We start from the raw sequence: 17,436 nt of genomic DNA on the forward strand, positions 1-17,436 counted from the left end.
ATAAATGATGTCACTGCTTTGGAGAAAAAACAACAACACAAAATTACATATTTTCATATAAAAACTTATTGTGGACTGGATTTTTAAATTATTTATCACAGTTTTGGACATGTGAATGATTAGTAACAACATTGGTTTTAATGCATTGTTAAATTTTCATTTTTTCTCCCTAATTTACTGTTGGTGGCTGTTTTTGCCTCATTGACTTCCATTATAACCACATTTGATGGTGCATAAATATTTGAGGGTGCTCCGGTTCCCCCCACATTAAACTAAACACACTAAATTGTCTATAGTATGTGTGTGTGTGTGTGTGTGTGTGTGTGTGTGTGTGTGTGTGTTTCCCAGAGATGGGTTGCGGCTGGAAGGGCATCCGCTGAATAAAAACATGCTGGATAAGTTGGCGGTTCATTCCACTGATGGATGAATGAATGAATAAATGAATGAATAATATTAATCTGATGCATTTTTACAGCAGTTTAATTCAGTGGATGTTTTCATCCCGAACATAAGTGTGTTAACACGAGTGTTTTTTTTATATTCAAAGCATTTTCTCAAAATATTCATCACCAAAACTCATTCTGCTAGCTGAAACACAGAAAAAGGTTATGGCCAAATTAAGACACAAAATCACCCCAGAGTGGATGAAAACATCTACAACAGTACATGAGGGTTAAGAACTGTTCGCTGAAAGGTTCTTCAAATACAGTTCTTCTATGGCATCACAGTAAAAGCCTTGAGTAATAATAAGTGTAGTGTATTGTCATTAAAACACAATAATAGTCTTTTATACTCTCGAAGCTGAATTAGAATGAAGTCATGTCCAATTACAAGAAGGGTCAAATGTGACTCATGGTGGTTTGGATATGAAATCACATCTTAAACGTATATTAAAATGCCTTTTAAAGATCTGTCAGTGCTGTGGTCACCATGAACCCAAGGATTAAAATACTAGTTATTTCAGCATTTAAGTAAGAAGGAAATTGAGTTGGAACATGCAAAATGAATTCTTTCACCATTTAATTATAATGCGGATTACGAATAATTTGCTTTTGCGAATAATAGTTTCTTTCATTTTGCACTAAAGAGACATTCAGAAAACTAAGCTTCTTTAAAGCTCTAGAACAGTCTCACAAACAAACACACCCACCCCACCCTCTAAACTCCTAATTAGAGCCTCATTAGGAAACTGTGGAGGTTTTATATTTCACTGTCCTAGCAGGAGGAGACTTGCAGCTCGACAATTCAGTCAAACTCACTGATTTATTATGTCAAACAAAGCTATTTAATGTTAAATTAATCATTTTGTTCAGTATAATGTACTCATTTTTTTGTCATCACCTGATTCGAGTAAAGTTTCTCTAGTGTGCTGTAAATCAACACACTTCTAGCTTTAGTAAGGCAACTTTTGTTACTATGACTTTTTAAATCTGGGAATTAGTATTAGTGTTGCGCAATGAATATTAATCCGCTTGTTATTGAAAAGTGTTGTTTGTCTGTTTTCCATCAAAAGCCAAACCACGGTCTTTGCAACAACAGCCTTATTGCCGCTGTTCTATATATGAGTCTTTATTAACATGAAAATGACAGCTCAAAAAGAGAGTAAATAGATGCGTTGTTTGTTAGAAACTAGGCCAAACGACTGCTGGCAAACAGAAGGGCCGCCATGGGTCACAGTCTCGACGCGGAAACGCCAAAGCCGTGACAAAGGAAACAATAAACAAAAACAACTCTCACTAACGCCGAAAGTAGTGACGTAGTACAGTCTAGACAATGTGGCATAATGTGAGGTCAGAAGACCTTCTTATATTTTTCTGCTCTAATCTCTTTAAAGTGTGAATATATATGTTAACTTAATCTTAACTTAAACTTATATATATAGTGTAGATGTTTGTACACTGTAAAAACGCAGGGTTCCACACAATTCCTTCATGTTGTCCTAACACAAATCGATTAAGTTAACTTGATTGTTTTTAAGTTGATTGAACAGAAAACAATTAAGTTGTCCCAAAAGTCTCAGTGAATATTGATTCAGCTCAATTTAAATATGTAGTTTGAAAAAAAAAACAGCAAATATTTTATATTTTGAGTGTACTTCAAACTAATCATATTTAAAGAAATTAAGATTATTTTATTCATTTAATCTTGAAGTTCATTTGCAATGACTGACAGCCACAAAAAAATAAATAAATAAAAATCTTCAGAAATTTGTTTGTTTGCAATTGTTATTATAATATTTAATACAATTCAATAAACTTGATCTATCCCACAGGGGTTAGAAAATTGCCTTTAGACATAGGCTCACACACAAACAACAAAACATAAATACCTTTACACAATTAATTAAAAAATCCTATTTAAAAAAGAAATGACAGTATGAATAAATGTCTTCTTGTACTTAGCCTTTTTTCTAAAGGGACTTTATGCTGCCTACCAGACTAAAGTAACTTAAAGAAACCGTGTGAAGGATGGGAAGGGTCTTGCACAATAGTAGAGTATTTTCTTTTTCACACTGCTATAAATAAATCAGTGAGAGATGTTTATCTCTCACTAATTATTTAACTCGCTAAATTTATTAATCTAAAGGGTTTATTTGTGCTTTTAACAGAGAGGGAGTTAAACCAGTCTACGATGTTAAAAGTAAGGACAGAAGTGATTTATATATGACAATCAAAATGTCCTTCTCAGTATCAAAACTTCTCGGTTTTCTCAACAAACTCAACAGCTGCTAAGCCTTTTTAAAAACATTCTCGGAGTGTTTATCAAGAGAACATTGAAAGTCAATCTCCAAGCCTAAATCTTTAAAAGAACTCACCAGTTTAACTTCCTCCCTATTCCTCCCCAATCTAAAAACATGATTTCTGAAAACTACACACACACACACACACACACACACACGGACAAAAACTGCAGTTATAGTCATTTCAATAAATAACGTTCTTTGCAATTGTACTTTCCAATGCACAACATAAAAAACATGATAACTAAAAATTACAAAAAAAATTAAGCATAAAATAATGTAACATGCTGATAGAAGGCTATTGCAAGGTGTCATGAGGGGTTAAAAGCACTGCCCTCCATGGGGACTGCAGTTTGACCCCCATGATCCTCTGCTGCTTTTCCCCTGGGAGTGAGAAGTCAATAAAAAGCCTATTGCGAGTACAATGGTGTAGTGAAGTGGACAATCAGCTCAATCTTTGTACATTTACTCTGGATCAATTCTTTTTACCTGCAGTTTTTTTCACCACAATTCAAAAAGCATAGAAACAAGATATTCTAACAAGTACATTTTATAATGCAAAAGTCGTTACCTATGAATGAAACCTTGAATCTTGTGTTCGTATAGAGCTCAGCATAAATAAGTACACCCCTCATAGATCTCTTTTAAATTAATATTTCCTTATTTCTATATTTCCATAGGATGGTCAGCTATATATATATATATATATATATATATATATATATATATATATATATATATATATATATATATACTGCACAAAGAAAATGTGTACCCTGACATTGGTAAATGTTTAATTGGAGCCATTACAGTTGAACCACTGAAGTTAATTTCTGGGTGAACAAGTGAATCAGGTTTCTTGCAGCGTTGCATTGTATGGCATTGGTAAATTGTTAGAAGCCACAAGTATGCGTTTTGTTTTGCTTGTATATGTTTTCTTGACTCTCAAAAGGATGAGAGTTGAGAGATGATCTCAAGTCTGTAAAAATGCCACTGTGCAATTCTTACCAGGATCAGCAGGACTGGCTGCATCCGTATAGATGCATTTGGAGGATTCTAATGTTAAAAGATTTGGAAATTATCTAGTGTGTTCCAGACTTAATGTAATAATCATTTGCACTGTAAACAAATCTCTAAATTATCAGTTTTCAATGTTTTGTCATTAATCCCGCCCCATTTATTCATGCTTTTAAATTACATTGTGACACCTTGATCTTTTCTTCCAACAACTTTTAACCCTAAAAAAGTTCCAAAAAGTTTCTTTTATTAACATTTTTAATAGTTTAAATGGATTATTTATTTAATTTCTTTGTATGTCATTTCTTAGACGTTTTATTATTTCTAACTACTAAAATGTCAATAAAAGTCACTTTGTTAAACTGTAGAGTTGAATTTTCAACATCAAAAGTAGACAGAGCTGAGATCAACATCCCATAAAGCAATTCACAACTGTAAACAAAAAAAAATAAAAAACTTTAACACTTGTGAATCACAGAAATATGGAAACTATTATATATTTTTTTACAGTCTGTATGGTCATTGTATGCTTAAAAAGGTTCTGATTCAAGAATAAACTTCCAAGCTGTACACAGAGAAACCTTCTAATCCACAAACAAATAGCTGCCCCCCGTGCATGCAGTTCACCCAGGGGCCTGGCCAGGGAGTCTAAACCCCACCAGCTTTGCTCCCTAATGCCCTCACCCCCACCCCTCAAGTTCCACATTCTGCCCTCGGTTGTGTGTGACCCAGCCTAAATAGCCCCTTTGTCTGAACGGGACAAAAACCAGTGGCTGAATGTCTGGTGTGGCACGTGCTTTTTCTTTGTGCTTTCTCTGCGCACTGAACAGGTGGGCACAGACATGGCAAAGTAGAAGGAAAAAATAAGTAGAAGGAGAAGTTAAAATTGTCAATCAACTCGGTTACTTGGCAACTCTTTGATGGCATAATTCCAGCGTTTGCCCAGGAGACTCAAACCTGTCAGGTGTCACTGTCTTTACCCTTCTGTTTCTTCAGATTATCCCAGAACCCATGGGTACCTTATTGCTATGGGAACTGATGAGGTCACCTAGAGATGGTTACCTATGTTTGGCTCCTTTAGACTTTCAAACGACACATGATCAAGAGCTGGTCTCATTGGGATTTGCATCTAGATTCTAACAAGTACATCAAAACATAACAACTGTCGCAAAAGTCACTTGATAAAAATGGACTGACGGTAGTTACTAATATTAGAATTTACAGATATTTAAATGAAAAGAACTATTTATGAATTGGTATGAATAAATTCAAATGATTGAATTAATATTTCTGCTTTTCATTAATCTTATTTATTTATTTTTTATTTAAATTTAAAAAAAATGTAAGGATTTTCAAATTATCTTTTATTCCATAAAATAAGACAAAAAGTGCTCTGGGGTAACTCAATTAATGTACAGGTGTTATCTGGGTAAGGGACTCATCAGAATAAACAGCAAAAGTAAATCCAAGGCACTTGAAAAATGTGGAAATAAATATACAGAAACCTTCATTGACATGACTGTACTTAAAACTTGTGTTTTATTTAACTCTATCTATCTATCTATCTATCTATCTATCTATCTATCTATCTATCTATCTATCTATCTGTCTGTCTGTCTGTCTGTCTGTCTGTCTGTCTGTCTGTCTGTCTGTCTGTCTGTCTGTCTGTCTGTCTGTCTGTCTGTCTGTCTGTCTGTCTGTCTATCTATCTATCTATCTATCTATCTATCTATCTATCTATCTATCTATCTATCTATCTATCTATCTATCTATCATCTATCTATCTATCTATCTATCTATCTATCTATCTATCTATCTATCTATCTATCTATCTATCTATATATATATATATATATATATATATATATATAATTTTATTTTATTTTTTTAATATATATATTTTGTTAAACATTTGCTCCAAAAACTAAAAAAAAAAAAAAAAAGATATTACAAAAAGTCATAACATCATGTTTTTTTTTTATGTGTCTTCATCTTAATTTAATAAGTTAATCAGATTTAAACTTATTTTATTAAAGTTATGCAAAGTTTTATTTAGGAATATTTTAGTCAGTTTGAAGTTGACTAGAAAGTTATTTTGATTCAAGTGAACAATTCAGGGTCACACTTTATTTTGATGGTCTGTTTGTTGAATTTAAGTTAGATTGCATCTACATGCCAAATAATTCTCAATAGATTATAAGTAGACTGTTAGGTTGGGGTTAGGCTTGGGCTTAGGGTTAGTGTAAATTGACATGTACTTGCAAAATTTCTTTTAGTCTGTTAAATGTCTGTTAAAGGAGCAGTATCAACAGATATTAAGCAGACAGTGTACTAATACTCAAATGGACCATTAAAATAAAATGTTACCATACTTTCTATAGGATGCTTTACAATATTATTTTTGCATATACATAGTCAGAACTGAAGCAAAATCTCGAGCTAATCTAACAAAATAACTTACAATAGTGGTTCAAACATTAGTTGGCCAAATGTATATATTGGGGAATAATATTAAATGAACCTTTCAAAAATTGCAATAATCAAGAGAAACTAAAATATATATAAAATGAAGTTGAAATGTTGTAGTTTGTAATTTTTTGGCAATATTTTGCTTGAATTTAATTGTATTATCTTTCCATTTCTAAAGATGTTCTGTGTCTAAAATATTATTTTTATGAAAACATCTGTTTAATAAATCTGTTTTGTTCAAATGCACCAATATTTATTAACCAAATTCACTGAGTAATTGATCAAAATGGGGTCTACTCATATGCTAAGCACTGGATTTTGGCAAAAATGTGCATTTTTGTTAAACACACAAAAAAGGTCACAAAAATTCATGATTGCTATTTTTATTATTATTTTATTTAATTTTAATTAGTTAATCAGGTTACAACTAATTTTCTTTTAAAGTTATGTAAAGTTTTACTAAATATTTAGTCAGTTTGAAGTTGACTAGAAAACTAGATGACTAGAAAAGATTATTTTGCTTGATGAAGTAAACAATTCAGCAAGAATTTATTTTTTACTTACAAATTAATTTTTTTACTCTAATTTCTTTTTATGAATCTATTTTACAATAGGTAAAAAAAAAAAGTGACAATTAGTTGAAACAGCAGTGGCATAAGCAAACTGTAAAAGGTTAAAATTATCCAAATCATGATGTTGGTAATCATTGATGGCAGTGAATTTTTTTTAGGTATGCTTTCCAGGGTTCAGGAACTCTTTAAGGTTTATTAAAGTGTGAATGAATGTTTCTTGCGTAGGGCCAATGACGTTTCCATTGCCATCCTGGAATACGACCAAGGGATTCATCTTCTGACATGTTAAAAAAATAAAAAGCTACACGCTGTTAGAGTTAAAAGAATTGTTGCTAAAGATGTGACAAGACAGAAACATAGAAATTACCACAATAAAGATCCAACTACACTTTAGTATTTTGTTTTTTTTTGGTCACAACTTTATTTCTTTAATTATTTCTGCTTAATATATAAATATTTTTTGACAGACATTTTGTCTTTTACATTTAAAATAATAATTTCTTTATCACCATTTATGATTTTATTAATAACCTTTAAAAACCATGGAACTTTTTTATTTTGCAAAAAAAAGTGGAACTCTTATAATAAATTCAGGATTCCACACGATTCCTTCATGTTGGCCCAGCACAAATCGATTTCGAAATTACACAAGTCGAGGTTGACCTAATAGTTTTTACAAATTTAAGTGGATTGAACATAAAACAGTTAAGCTGTCCCCCAAAAATCTTTTTAAAATAAGTAACTCATTTTAAATATGTAGTTTGAACAAACAGCGAAAGTAATGTTTAAATGACTTTTTTCGAAACCTTTATTTTTAGGAGTGTTTGTAAAGCTTTTTTTTAAAATAAACATAAGGGTTAAATAAAACAGAATACATTTTTAAAAAATCAGTTGGGCAAGCCCACAGCACTGTTATTTTTAGTTGATTATGATACACCTAAGTAGCTAAATCACTTATTTTTGCCCATTACACAAATGAATGAATCTGAATTACTGTTTTACCAATGGAAACAATGGCTAGCAGTACCTGAAGCAAAGCTGAGTGGCAGTGAGGTCAATGGTGCACCCCCTCACAAAGAGCAGTTACTGAGCTCTCACAAGCACAATCAAGTGCTCCGATTTCTCCAGCCTTTGATTAGGATAATGAAGTATTCCCAAGCGCAAATCACCTCTTTATCCTCAAACAATTAGGAGCCCTTGGAGGACTAATTACCCTGCTTAGGAGAGCGACCTGAGAGATGATGGAGGAAGAATCGTAACTGTAGTTAGCTGAGTTGAGTTCTGGTGCGCTGAAATTAATTGAACAATCTAAACAGTGTTTATTTTCTTCTATTTTATTTTCAGATCTGATATTCATACAGGCAGTGTTTGAGATTGACGTCAGACTTTTTACAGATGTAACTTACAAATATGTATTTTAATACAACTTAAAGCGATAGTTTACCTCCCAAAAATACAAATGTGCGGTTCGTTTAAACATCCAACACTTTTTTTTTCAACAGACTCTCTGACTCAGAACCCATCTGACTCAACTATGGTCACTGACAGTTGGATCAGAGTTTAAAGGTAAAATATATTTCATATATTTAAAATATTTTGAGGGTAAATAAAAGGCACCCAACCCTGGATGTCCTGATAGTGAGTACATAAACAGCAAATTTTTAATTATTGAGTGACTAATCATTGTATTAAGGTAAAAAAATGCAGGGTTCATTCATTTATATTGTCCAATGACAAATCAATTATTAAATTTACAGATTTAACAAATTTAAGTGGATTAAACATAAAAAATTGAGCTGTCCCAACGAAATCCCAAGAATTATGTTGCTTCAAAAAACAGATGGTACACACCGAAGGTTCTTTTCTACAATCTAGTTCTTGTAGTCTTATCTTCATTTTACTTGAGCCAGTATGAGACAACATGGTTGCTAGACAGTAAAGATGAATTGATAAACAAGATTCATAGTTACAATTGGAAGCAAGTGCAGCTTTGTTTACAGATTTGTGCATCTGTGTTCATTTTAATTACATTTTTGGATTAAACCTGTTCTTGTCCAGACTGGCATTTTTACAGTATCTCTATCCACAGTATACAGCCTAAAAACACATGATACATTGCATAAAAAAGTTTTTAAATGTAACTATTACCAGCATCTGAATTTGCAACCTACTGTTTGTTTGAGTGGCTTGGCGAATCATCAAGTGATACACAATAACTAGAAAACCAGTCAGCGAGTGACTGTGCTAGCCATTTCTCTGTTTTCAAAACTTTGTGTTTCAACCTGTCTACACTGAAACAGAACACCAACATTTCCAAACTAAAACAGGGTCTTGAGTGTTTACAGAGTGCTGTGCTTTTGTGGGTCAAATATGGTGGTGTAGTGCACTTGTATGCACTAGTGTAGATGGCACCTTACAGGTTCCCCTTTTAAATCAATGAATTCAGACTACCATCACTTGCTGGTGTAAAAACTTTTCTCCTCATTCAGATGGACATTTTTTTAAAAAAAAATATTTTTTTTTTCTTTATTTGATTGAAAGAGTAAGATGGCACTGTGGCTGAGTGGTTAGCACTGTTGCCTCACAGGAAGAAGGTCACTGGTTTGAGTCCTGGCTAGGTCAGTTGGCATTTCTGTGTGGAGTGTGTTTCCTTCGGGTGCTCTGGTTTCCCCCACAGTCAAAATACATGCTCTATAAGTGAACGCGGTAAAGAAAAATTTTCCTTGGTGTGTGTGCATGAGAGAGTGTATGAATATTTCTCAGTACTGAGTCGTGGCTGGAAGGGCATCCACTGTGTAACACATATCTTGGAATAGTTGACGGTTGATTCCTCTGTGGCAACCCCTGATAAAAAAGGGACTAAGCTAAAGATAAATGATTGAATGAATGATGTATAGAGTATGGGAACAGAGTATTCAAACTTTGTTACAAATGTCTCCTTTTTCGTTTGTTCTCAAGGAGTGTAATGTGGTTTTTGTCATCACATATCTGAGGTTATACATCTTTTTCTGTGCATGTTGTTTTTTGCATCCTCCTTTTCAGTGTCTGAAGTGCTTTTGGAAGTCTACTGTTGCCTATTATTTATCATCAAACTCATTCTTCTCATCCTTATTGTGGTGTGTGCCATGCAGTAAAACTGCTTTACAAAAAAATGCAGGATGAATCTAGTTTTGCCAGTTAAACATTTGATTAGATGCTGGATGAGCCATTATCCTGTGCTTGTTCCAGCAAACGTCAACTGACAAGAGAACTTACCAGATGACCGCTTACCTTCATATGGACAGCTTTTCTGCTATTACCAGTTTGTAAGCTCCCCATGTACGTCAGTAGACTAGAGACGCAGAGAGGAGTTGATAACGATGGGGTTCGAATCTGGTGAAGAACGGTTCCAGAAAGCAGAAAAGACAAAAACAAAAGCCAAAAAAAAAAAAAAACATAAACAAGTAAATAACAGGGTGAGAATGTGAAAAAATCTGAAGACGTAGTAACAATCAGGCAAGGACTTTCTTTTTTTGGATTGTTATTTAAAACTGTCATTGGGTTTAGAGAATGGGGTGGGTCAATCTGTGCTTTTGACAACACTATTGGTTGGGTTTAAGGAAGGAGAAGGGTGGGTCAGTCAGTCAGTCAGTCGACAGTGGCCTCTGGTAGATTTACATGACAAAAGCAGGTGTGAATGGTACTCACATGAGAAATTTGAGATCTGAAAAAGCATACACAGTGGCCTCTGGTGGATTCGTGGAAGAAAAAACTTCAAAAAAATGTTGTGTCATGGAGGCGCAGTGGGTAACACGATCGCCTCACAGCAAGAAGGTTGCTGGTTCAAGCCTCCGCTGGGTCAATTGGCATTTCTGTGTGGAGTTTGCATGTTCTCTCCGTATTCGTGTGGGTTTCCCCCACAGTCCAAAGACATGCACTATAGGTGAATTGAATGAGCTAAATTGGCCGTAGTGTATGAGTGTGAATGCAAGAGTGTATGGGTGTTTCCCAGTGTTGGGTTGCGGCTGGAAGGGCATCCACTGCATAAAACGTGCTGGATAAGTTGGCGGTTCATTTCGCTGTGGCGACCCTGACTAATGAAGAGAATAAGCTAAAAAACTGAATAAATGAATGAATGAATGAATGAATTAATGAAACAGATGTGAAGTGCTACTACAAAATGATAATGTCATGGATATGCATGGATATTTTTTCTTGACATTTTCTTGCAACATTTAACCACTTTTCAGACAGGCCTTGACTACTTTTCATTGGAGGCTGTTCAGTGAAGCAGATTCATGTGTGCAACATTAAGGAAACATTAATACAACTTTTTCCTTGTTCAGAAATGTCCAAACTAGTGGATTTCTTTTTAAATGCCTGTTATTTTCTCTCTGTATTTTGCTAAACAATGGTAAATAAGACTCTCATCAGTTCGTTTTTATAGATAAATGAATATCATATCAAGCACTTAAATACAGAACCGTATTCTGCTGAACAGTGTTCATTCACCAGTCAGGATTAATAAGTATGATTTACTACATTGAAGATCATTAGCTAAAAATTGGAAAATAAATAGCTGAAATGATCTGCCAAGACTGACAGAATAACAAGGGCAGGCCATCCAAGAGAGTCTCAAAGCAATAATCTCATGGTTTCAGTCTAATTAATTAGCGCTCTCCGTTACTCTTTCTAACAAGTGCACCTTATTTGTAAGAGATTAAGAGCAAGCTCATTGGAAAGGTGTAAAGGATTGGTTGGACCTCCTCTGTGCACCTGCTTAATTGGGCTAATGATGTACCCCAGAGGGTTTGCAGTGGAGGGAGATACAAAATGTCTCACCAGGACAAGTTCTGGCCAGGATGAAGAACAAAGACAGACGTACACTACTAGTACATCTCACGACTATAAAATACGTTTCAACAGACATTTTTAATGTCACATGGGTCAGTTTTGATGCATCGTAAATTCTGAGAATAGTTCGTTCTTGGGATTATCAATTTGCTTTTACGCTGTCTGTGCATGTAGGACATTTAAAAACATTGCCATTAGAGTCTCAATAATCCGGTGCGAAAGTATGTCCATTTGTCCCTTTAAGGAGATTTTTCATTAATGGGCTACAGGCCTAACTGAGGAAATAGGCTAGATGTTGGGTAGCTGTGCCATCCAGCATAATCCACAACTTTAGTCTCATGGGGGGCCTAAATGGACTCAGAATGCGGACCTTGGGTGTGCATTAGCTAAATAGGTATTAGCTTGACCAGTAGACGCTGCTATGACACACAGTTTCAGCACAGCATATGTTGAGACTTCATAATCAGCTTATATATTTTAGTTTTAGTTCTTTCTCTCGGCCATTCCAAATGGCCAAATATTGCTCGATTTAATCCCACTTGTTCACTTGCACTGTGATGGTAGTTAATGCTGGGATCAAAAACCAAACAAAGAGACCAAGGCTTTCAATGACAAAGGCAGAGGAGACTTTGAATTCAGAGTTTCTGTGTGCATGTTCTGTATCTCTACAATTTTCTCATAGGTATAAAATCAATATTTTAAATCAATATTCAAATATTGTGAATTTAAAGGAAGGAAGCCAGCTGATTTATTTGTTTATTTGTTTTCTCCCTCTATTTCTCTGTGTGTGGCCTGTACTTCTCCAAATATGCAGAGTTGTCAGGCTGTTAGTACTATTATCAGTTTCAGATCTCTGTAAATCCACAGATTTATGTGAGCAGTCAGAGAAATTAAAATCACATGCTTTTTGGTGCTCTTAATGCGATCCCTTTAGACTTCATTTTTAAAACATCTAAATCTGTTATTACTGGCACAAAACCCTTTTAATTTAATCTTTGACAAGATTATCAGATTCATTGATGATGTCACAAATTTAAATAAATGGTGCAAAAAAGCACTGAGCGAGCTTAGACTGGATGAGCAGGACAAAATAGATAACCCGCTGCTCTATTGATTAGCCTCGACAGCCTGATTATTATCTTCATTATTTCTAAGTGATTTAAGAGTAGTATAGATGTAAAGGGTCTGAAAAGCTTTTAACTGAAAGGTATTTAAGCTAAAATCTTTGTTTTAGCCTAAACACTTAATTGGCGTTTAATTTTTATTTTTTAAGATAGACGCTTTTAAAAATATTTTTAGCTGTGATGACATGAAATGTTGGTACCTCAAAGAACCTTTTAGCGAATTATTTAGTTTGGAGAACATTAAAATATCGGGAAAAAAACTTTGTGTTACGAATAGGATTTTTTGAATGATGTTACACCAATCGAACTATATGCAGTAGGTATAATTACAGTATATAATGTTTGTAACACATTTACGCCGTTTAATGTGGTAAACTAAATTAGTAAGAGATAGTAATATTTCTATCTCTGTCTCTGCGACCAATGACGCACTCGTTGCCGCACAGTCACGGGAGTTTGGAAGGGTGGAGGGTCCAGTAAACTGTTTCTTGCTGTCCCCAAGCGCCAAGGCAACCTGTGCGCATAAGAAGCCTCTGGCTCGTGAATGGTTAAAGAGAGCCCATTGTTTAGCCTAACATCGACCAACGCGGGGTGCGGATTAGAACGGCGTCTGCCCGTCCCATATGTTACTTCGGGGCTGCGTTGCCCGTAATTAAAAAAGAAAGATGCGCTCCGCAGGAATGGAGGCCCTTGGTTTTGCTCGTGAACGTCAAGGCGTCTGATCTTTCAGTGACTTGTGCACTATTAAAACAACACCAATTCGAAGTTACAACCCCTGGGAGCATCCTACTGTGTGGCAGAGCATGCCTGCACACATATGAAACAGACTGTAAAAGCATTGTTAAAAGTCACTATAGCGCAGAAGTCCTTCACGCCCTATTTATCGGTAAATAAACAGTGAGTTGCTCCAAACATCACGAAACTGGTTTATAACCACACTGTAGCCAGGCTGTAAACAACTTTTCCTTCTAATATTTTCTCGAACTTTTTTAAGAGTAAATATTTCAGCACGGAAATATACATATAGCTTATATGCGGTGGTCCATACATAAACAGACTCGGATTTCCAAAGTCGTTGGAAAAATGATTTTCGCATACTGTAAAGCAGAGTTTGTTTTCTAGAACACCCTTATAAAAATTGATCATAGTTTTACTATACATAAACCTAACTAACTAACTAACTAACTAACTAACTAACTAACTAACTAACTAACTAACTAACTAACTAAATAAATAAATAAATAAATAAATAAATAAATAAGCAAACTATGGTAATTATATAGGCAGCCACAACTTTACTATGGTTTTGCTACACTTGGCTTTAGCTTAATTTTAATATTTGTAGAAAATCCTTGGTAATAATTTTTTTATAATTCTGCTTAAAAACATGGTTATAAACAATATAATAAAACCATGGTTTATTTTTGAAAGAAACAACAAAACAGTCCCAGATAAATTTGGATTTATTTTCAGTTTGCACAGTTTATCATAGACAAATGTCATTTAGGTTTGATGGTTGTTAACCCATTGTGTTTGTCGAATAATCAAAATTGCGTATAAATCCATTGTCTCCTGATAAACACAACAGCCGACATGGATACATTATGTAGACATAATTTTAAATTCTAACTTAATTGTGTGCATTTATTTATATATGTATTAATAATATGCATAATTAAATATATACAGTAGTAATCTCTTCTTCCTCCCCGTTGTCCTCTTGTTCTAGTTCAGATCAGTGAATGTTTCTGTATATATAGTCTAGATTTATTCACGGAGAGTTGAAGTTTGTCATACTCTAAAGCTGTTGGCAGTTTTGAAAGGAGCACAACTGAAGGCTAAACAATTGCTGCAAAGCCACTTAAAATGATCTGCATCACAGGAAATCCCATTACATGTATTTATCTCTCATCACTTTTTATTAATCTCTAAGAAGTTGAGCGTCAGTATTTTTTGAAAACTTGACTTACCAAAATCATAATTTCTTTAATTAAATTCAGAGATGTTCATTATCTTCCAGCGTCCAGGCAAGTTAAAGTGCACGTTTGGCAGCTTTTTAACCCATTTTAATTTTGGGTAGACAAACTCCTGAGAGTATCTGCTTTACTTAGTCACCTAATGAATCTCGAACTGGAAAAATGAATATGAATTGTATTTTAATAATGAAAACTTTTATTAATTGTGAGTATATTAGGTTATAATTTCTCTCAATCATATTTATTATCTCTTGTCAATATTACATAACTTATACCTTTTATGTATGTTTTTTTCTCTCTGTTTATATTCTCGGAAAATGAAGATTCTTGAAAGCTATATGTTGCAATTAAAAGCAGTGTGCCACGCTGAAACATGCCAGTGTATATGACGCATCAGCTAGAATGTTGGGCTTTTATTTACAGTAAGATATAAAGAATTATGAGAAAGCAGTGCATCATGTTTTTAACTTTTATAAGATATTTGTGTAGTGTGGTGGCGTATAATTGAGTTTTGGGGGTTGGTGGCAATGGCATAAAGTTTCGCCTAACTGTAGCTCAAAATTCAATTAACTGTCGTAGCAACTGGCACGTCTGTCCGCCACAATGGCAGTAACTGTCGTAATTGACCTACTTAGCCCAAGTATTTTCTCACTTCATGGTTAAATACACAGTATGACGGTTGGGTGAAATGTCTATGAGAATTATTATGCGAATTATTACGGTAAACCAAGCCTATGTGGAAGAGAAAATGTGTGCTTAAATTAGCATGTGATTTATCTTCCTCTTGAAACGTGAGATCAGCACAGGAAAACAGTGGTCTGTGGGTTAAAGTATTTTAGGACAACAACAACAACAACAATAAAAATAATAATAATAATAATAATAATAATAATTGTGTGAATATGTATAGTTTAGGACTGTAAACTGGATTTTTAAATGTACACTTTCCTTAGTTTTTCTATAGGATTTTTTTTTTCATCTAATACATTAAGTAATTTAAAATATCATTAGCAGAATAGTGATTTATCATTATTTCAAAGCCTTAGTAATTCCTGAAACACTTTATCCCAACAGACATTGTTTTGTGTGCGATGAACATTTTATATATCGTGTTGAAATACTGTTTTGTACATTATTTATTATCCAGTTTAATTTCATATGCACTGTGCCTCGATAGATTCGTATAGCATATCAATAACTACAAGCACGCCTAAACACTCTAAAATGTATTTAAGTCGTTTGCTATTCACAACAAAATCCAGTGTTTTTGGACGGGCGTCAACATTTGCATTTTTCGCAAGAGTCGACTTGAAATTATACTGGACTGATGCTACCAAAACTATGGGTACATAAGTAGTCCATAAAATATTATTTTTGTTTTTTTACTTAAAAAATGGATATTAGTCGTTGTATTATTTGTTGTTCAACAAACAGAACTGAGAAAAGTGTGTAAAACATTTTCATTTAGCATACTTATTTAACAAATATGTTTTATAAAAGTTTGTTTGAAAGTAAATGGAGCTGATTCACATAATTTTATACAAAATAGTTTAAATATGATATTAAGGGAAAAAATAAGCAAATGAATGAATATGTAAAGATACAGTTTTTCTAAAAAATGGATATTCGCTGGATTTTCAGTCATTCAGACAAATGTCAGGTAAATTATTTCATGCCGCCATTGTTTTCAAGCGTATATTGTACTATTAAATTTGAGACTTTTATATTTTCAGCATTCTGTTTAATTGTTTAATTTTTGTGGAACTTAGAGGCTATTACATTAACCTCTACAGTTCATCGTGCTGTTGACTGTCAAAAAAATACAGATTTGTGTTTTTTTTTTTTCATTTGAAATTCACGACAGGCTGAAAAAAAAAAGAAAACTTCGTATTTATGGCTATAATATCCCATATTCATTTAAATGTTTTGATAATTTTACACCATTGTCTTTAGTGCCTTTCATGTGAATGAAAAATTATATTTTACTTGCCAATGTCAAGGACAATAATTGAATGTTTCACTGCTCGCAATTATGATGGAAGAATTTGATTCTGAATTCCTGCCTTCAAGTGAACTGATGTAATTATGTGATGTCGCTCAAGTCAGGCCCTCACAATAGAATTAATGCAGGACCCGACGGTCACCGTAAAGTCCTTAGTTTACTCTGCACCCCTCCTCATCGAGGGGACTCTTTGTCAAAGTTTTCCATTCAGTCTCAGAGGACTCTGGGTGTTAGAACTGTTCTCACAACTGTTTGAAGTAAAACTGGAATTTAGATATTTTATTTGTAATGTATTAAAAGGTCTATTTCGTTTCTATGGGTTTAGTTTAGCCTAATGTTGTGATTTTATATTCTGGATTTGAGTCATGAGACTTTAACACAACAGTAGGCTATAGTATTCTGAAGTTTGTCTAATTCTCACATGCCAATATTGTAATACATACAAATGCACACACAGACACTTTTCTATTGTAAAAAGTCCATCCGTTGTTGCAACAAAGTCCAAAGTGGAGCGGTTCTGCATTCAGAAAAAGCGGTCTTTAAAGTAGGCTTTGAGTTACGTTTGAATTGCCCTCTGCCCTAAAGAAACCCCGCCAGTGAAATATTGGGATTAACTGGTCTTTGAGGCGCGGATTAGCGCGACTTTCCCAAGCCGCACATTCCTGGTGCCATGTCTCTTAAAACGAAAGGGCCGGAAACCCGG

At 34.1% G+C, this 17,436-nt stretch overlaps 1 protein-coding gene across 5 annotated transcripts in view; it reads left to right on the forward strand.

Annotated features, from left to right (window-relative positions):
- Positions 1 to 17,436, forward strand: part of tmem260 (transmembrane protein 260) — a 177,183-nt gene that overhangs the window by 111,409 nt on the left and 48,338 nt on the right. For all 5 annotated transcript variants that reach the window (XR_015512641.1, XR_015512640.1, XR_015512643.1 and 2 more), the window contains one exon: positions 8,301 to 8,364. The gene's annotated coding sequence lies outside the window, so the exon portion shown is untranslated. The remainder of the gene's footprint in view (positions 1 to 8,300; positions 8,365 to 17,436) is intronic.

The sequence above is a fragment of the Danio rerio genome, chromosome 17 (assembly GCF_052040795.2).
Source record: "Danio rerio strain M-AB ecotype USA chromosome 17, GRCz13ab, whole genome shotgun sequence".
Lineage (NCBI taxonomy): Eukaryota > Metazoa > Chordata > Actinopteri > Cypriniformes > Danionidae > Danio > Danio rerio.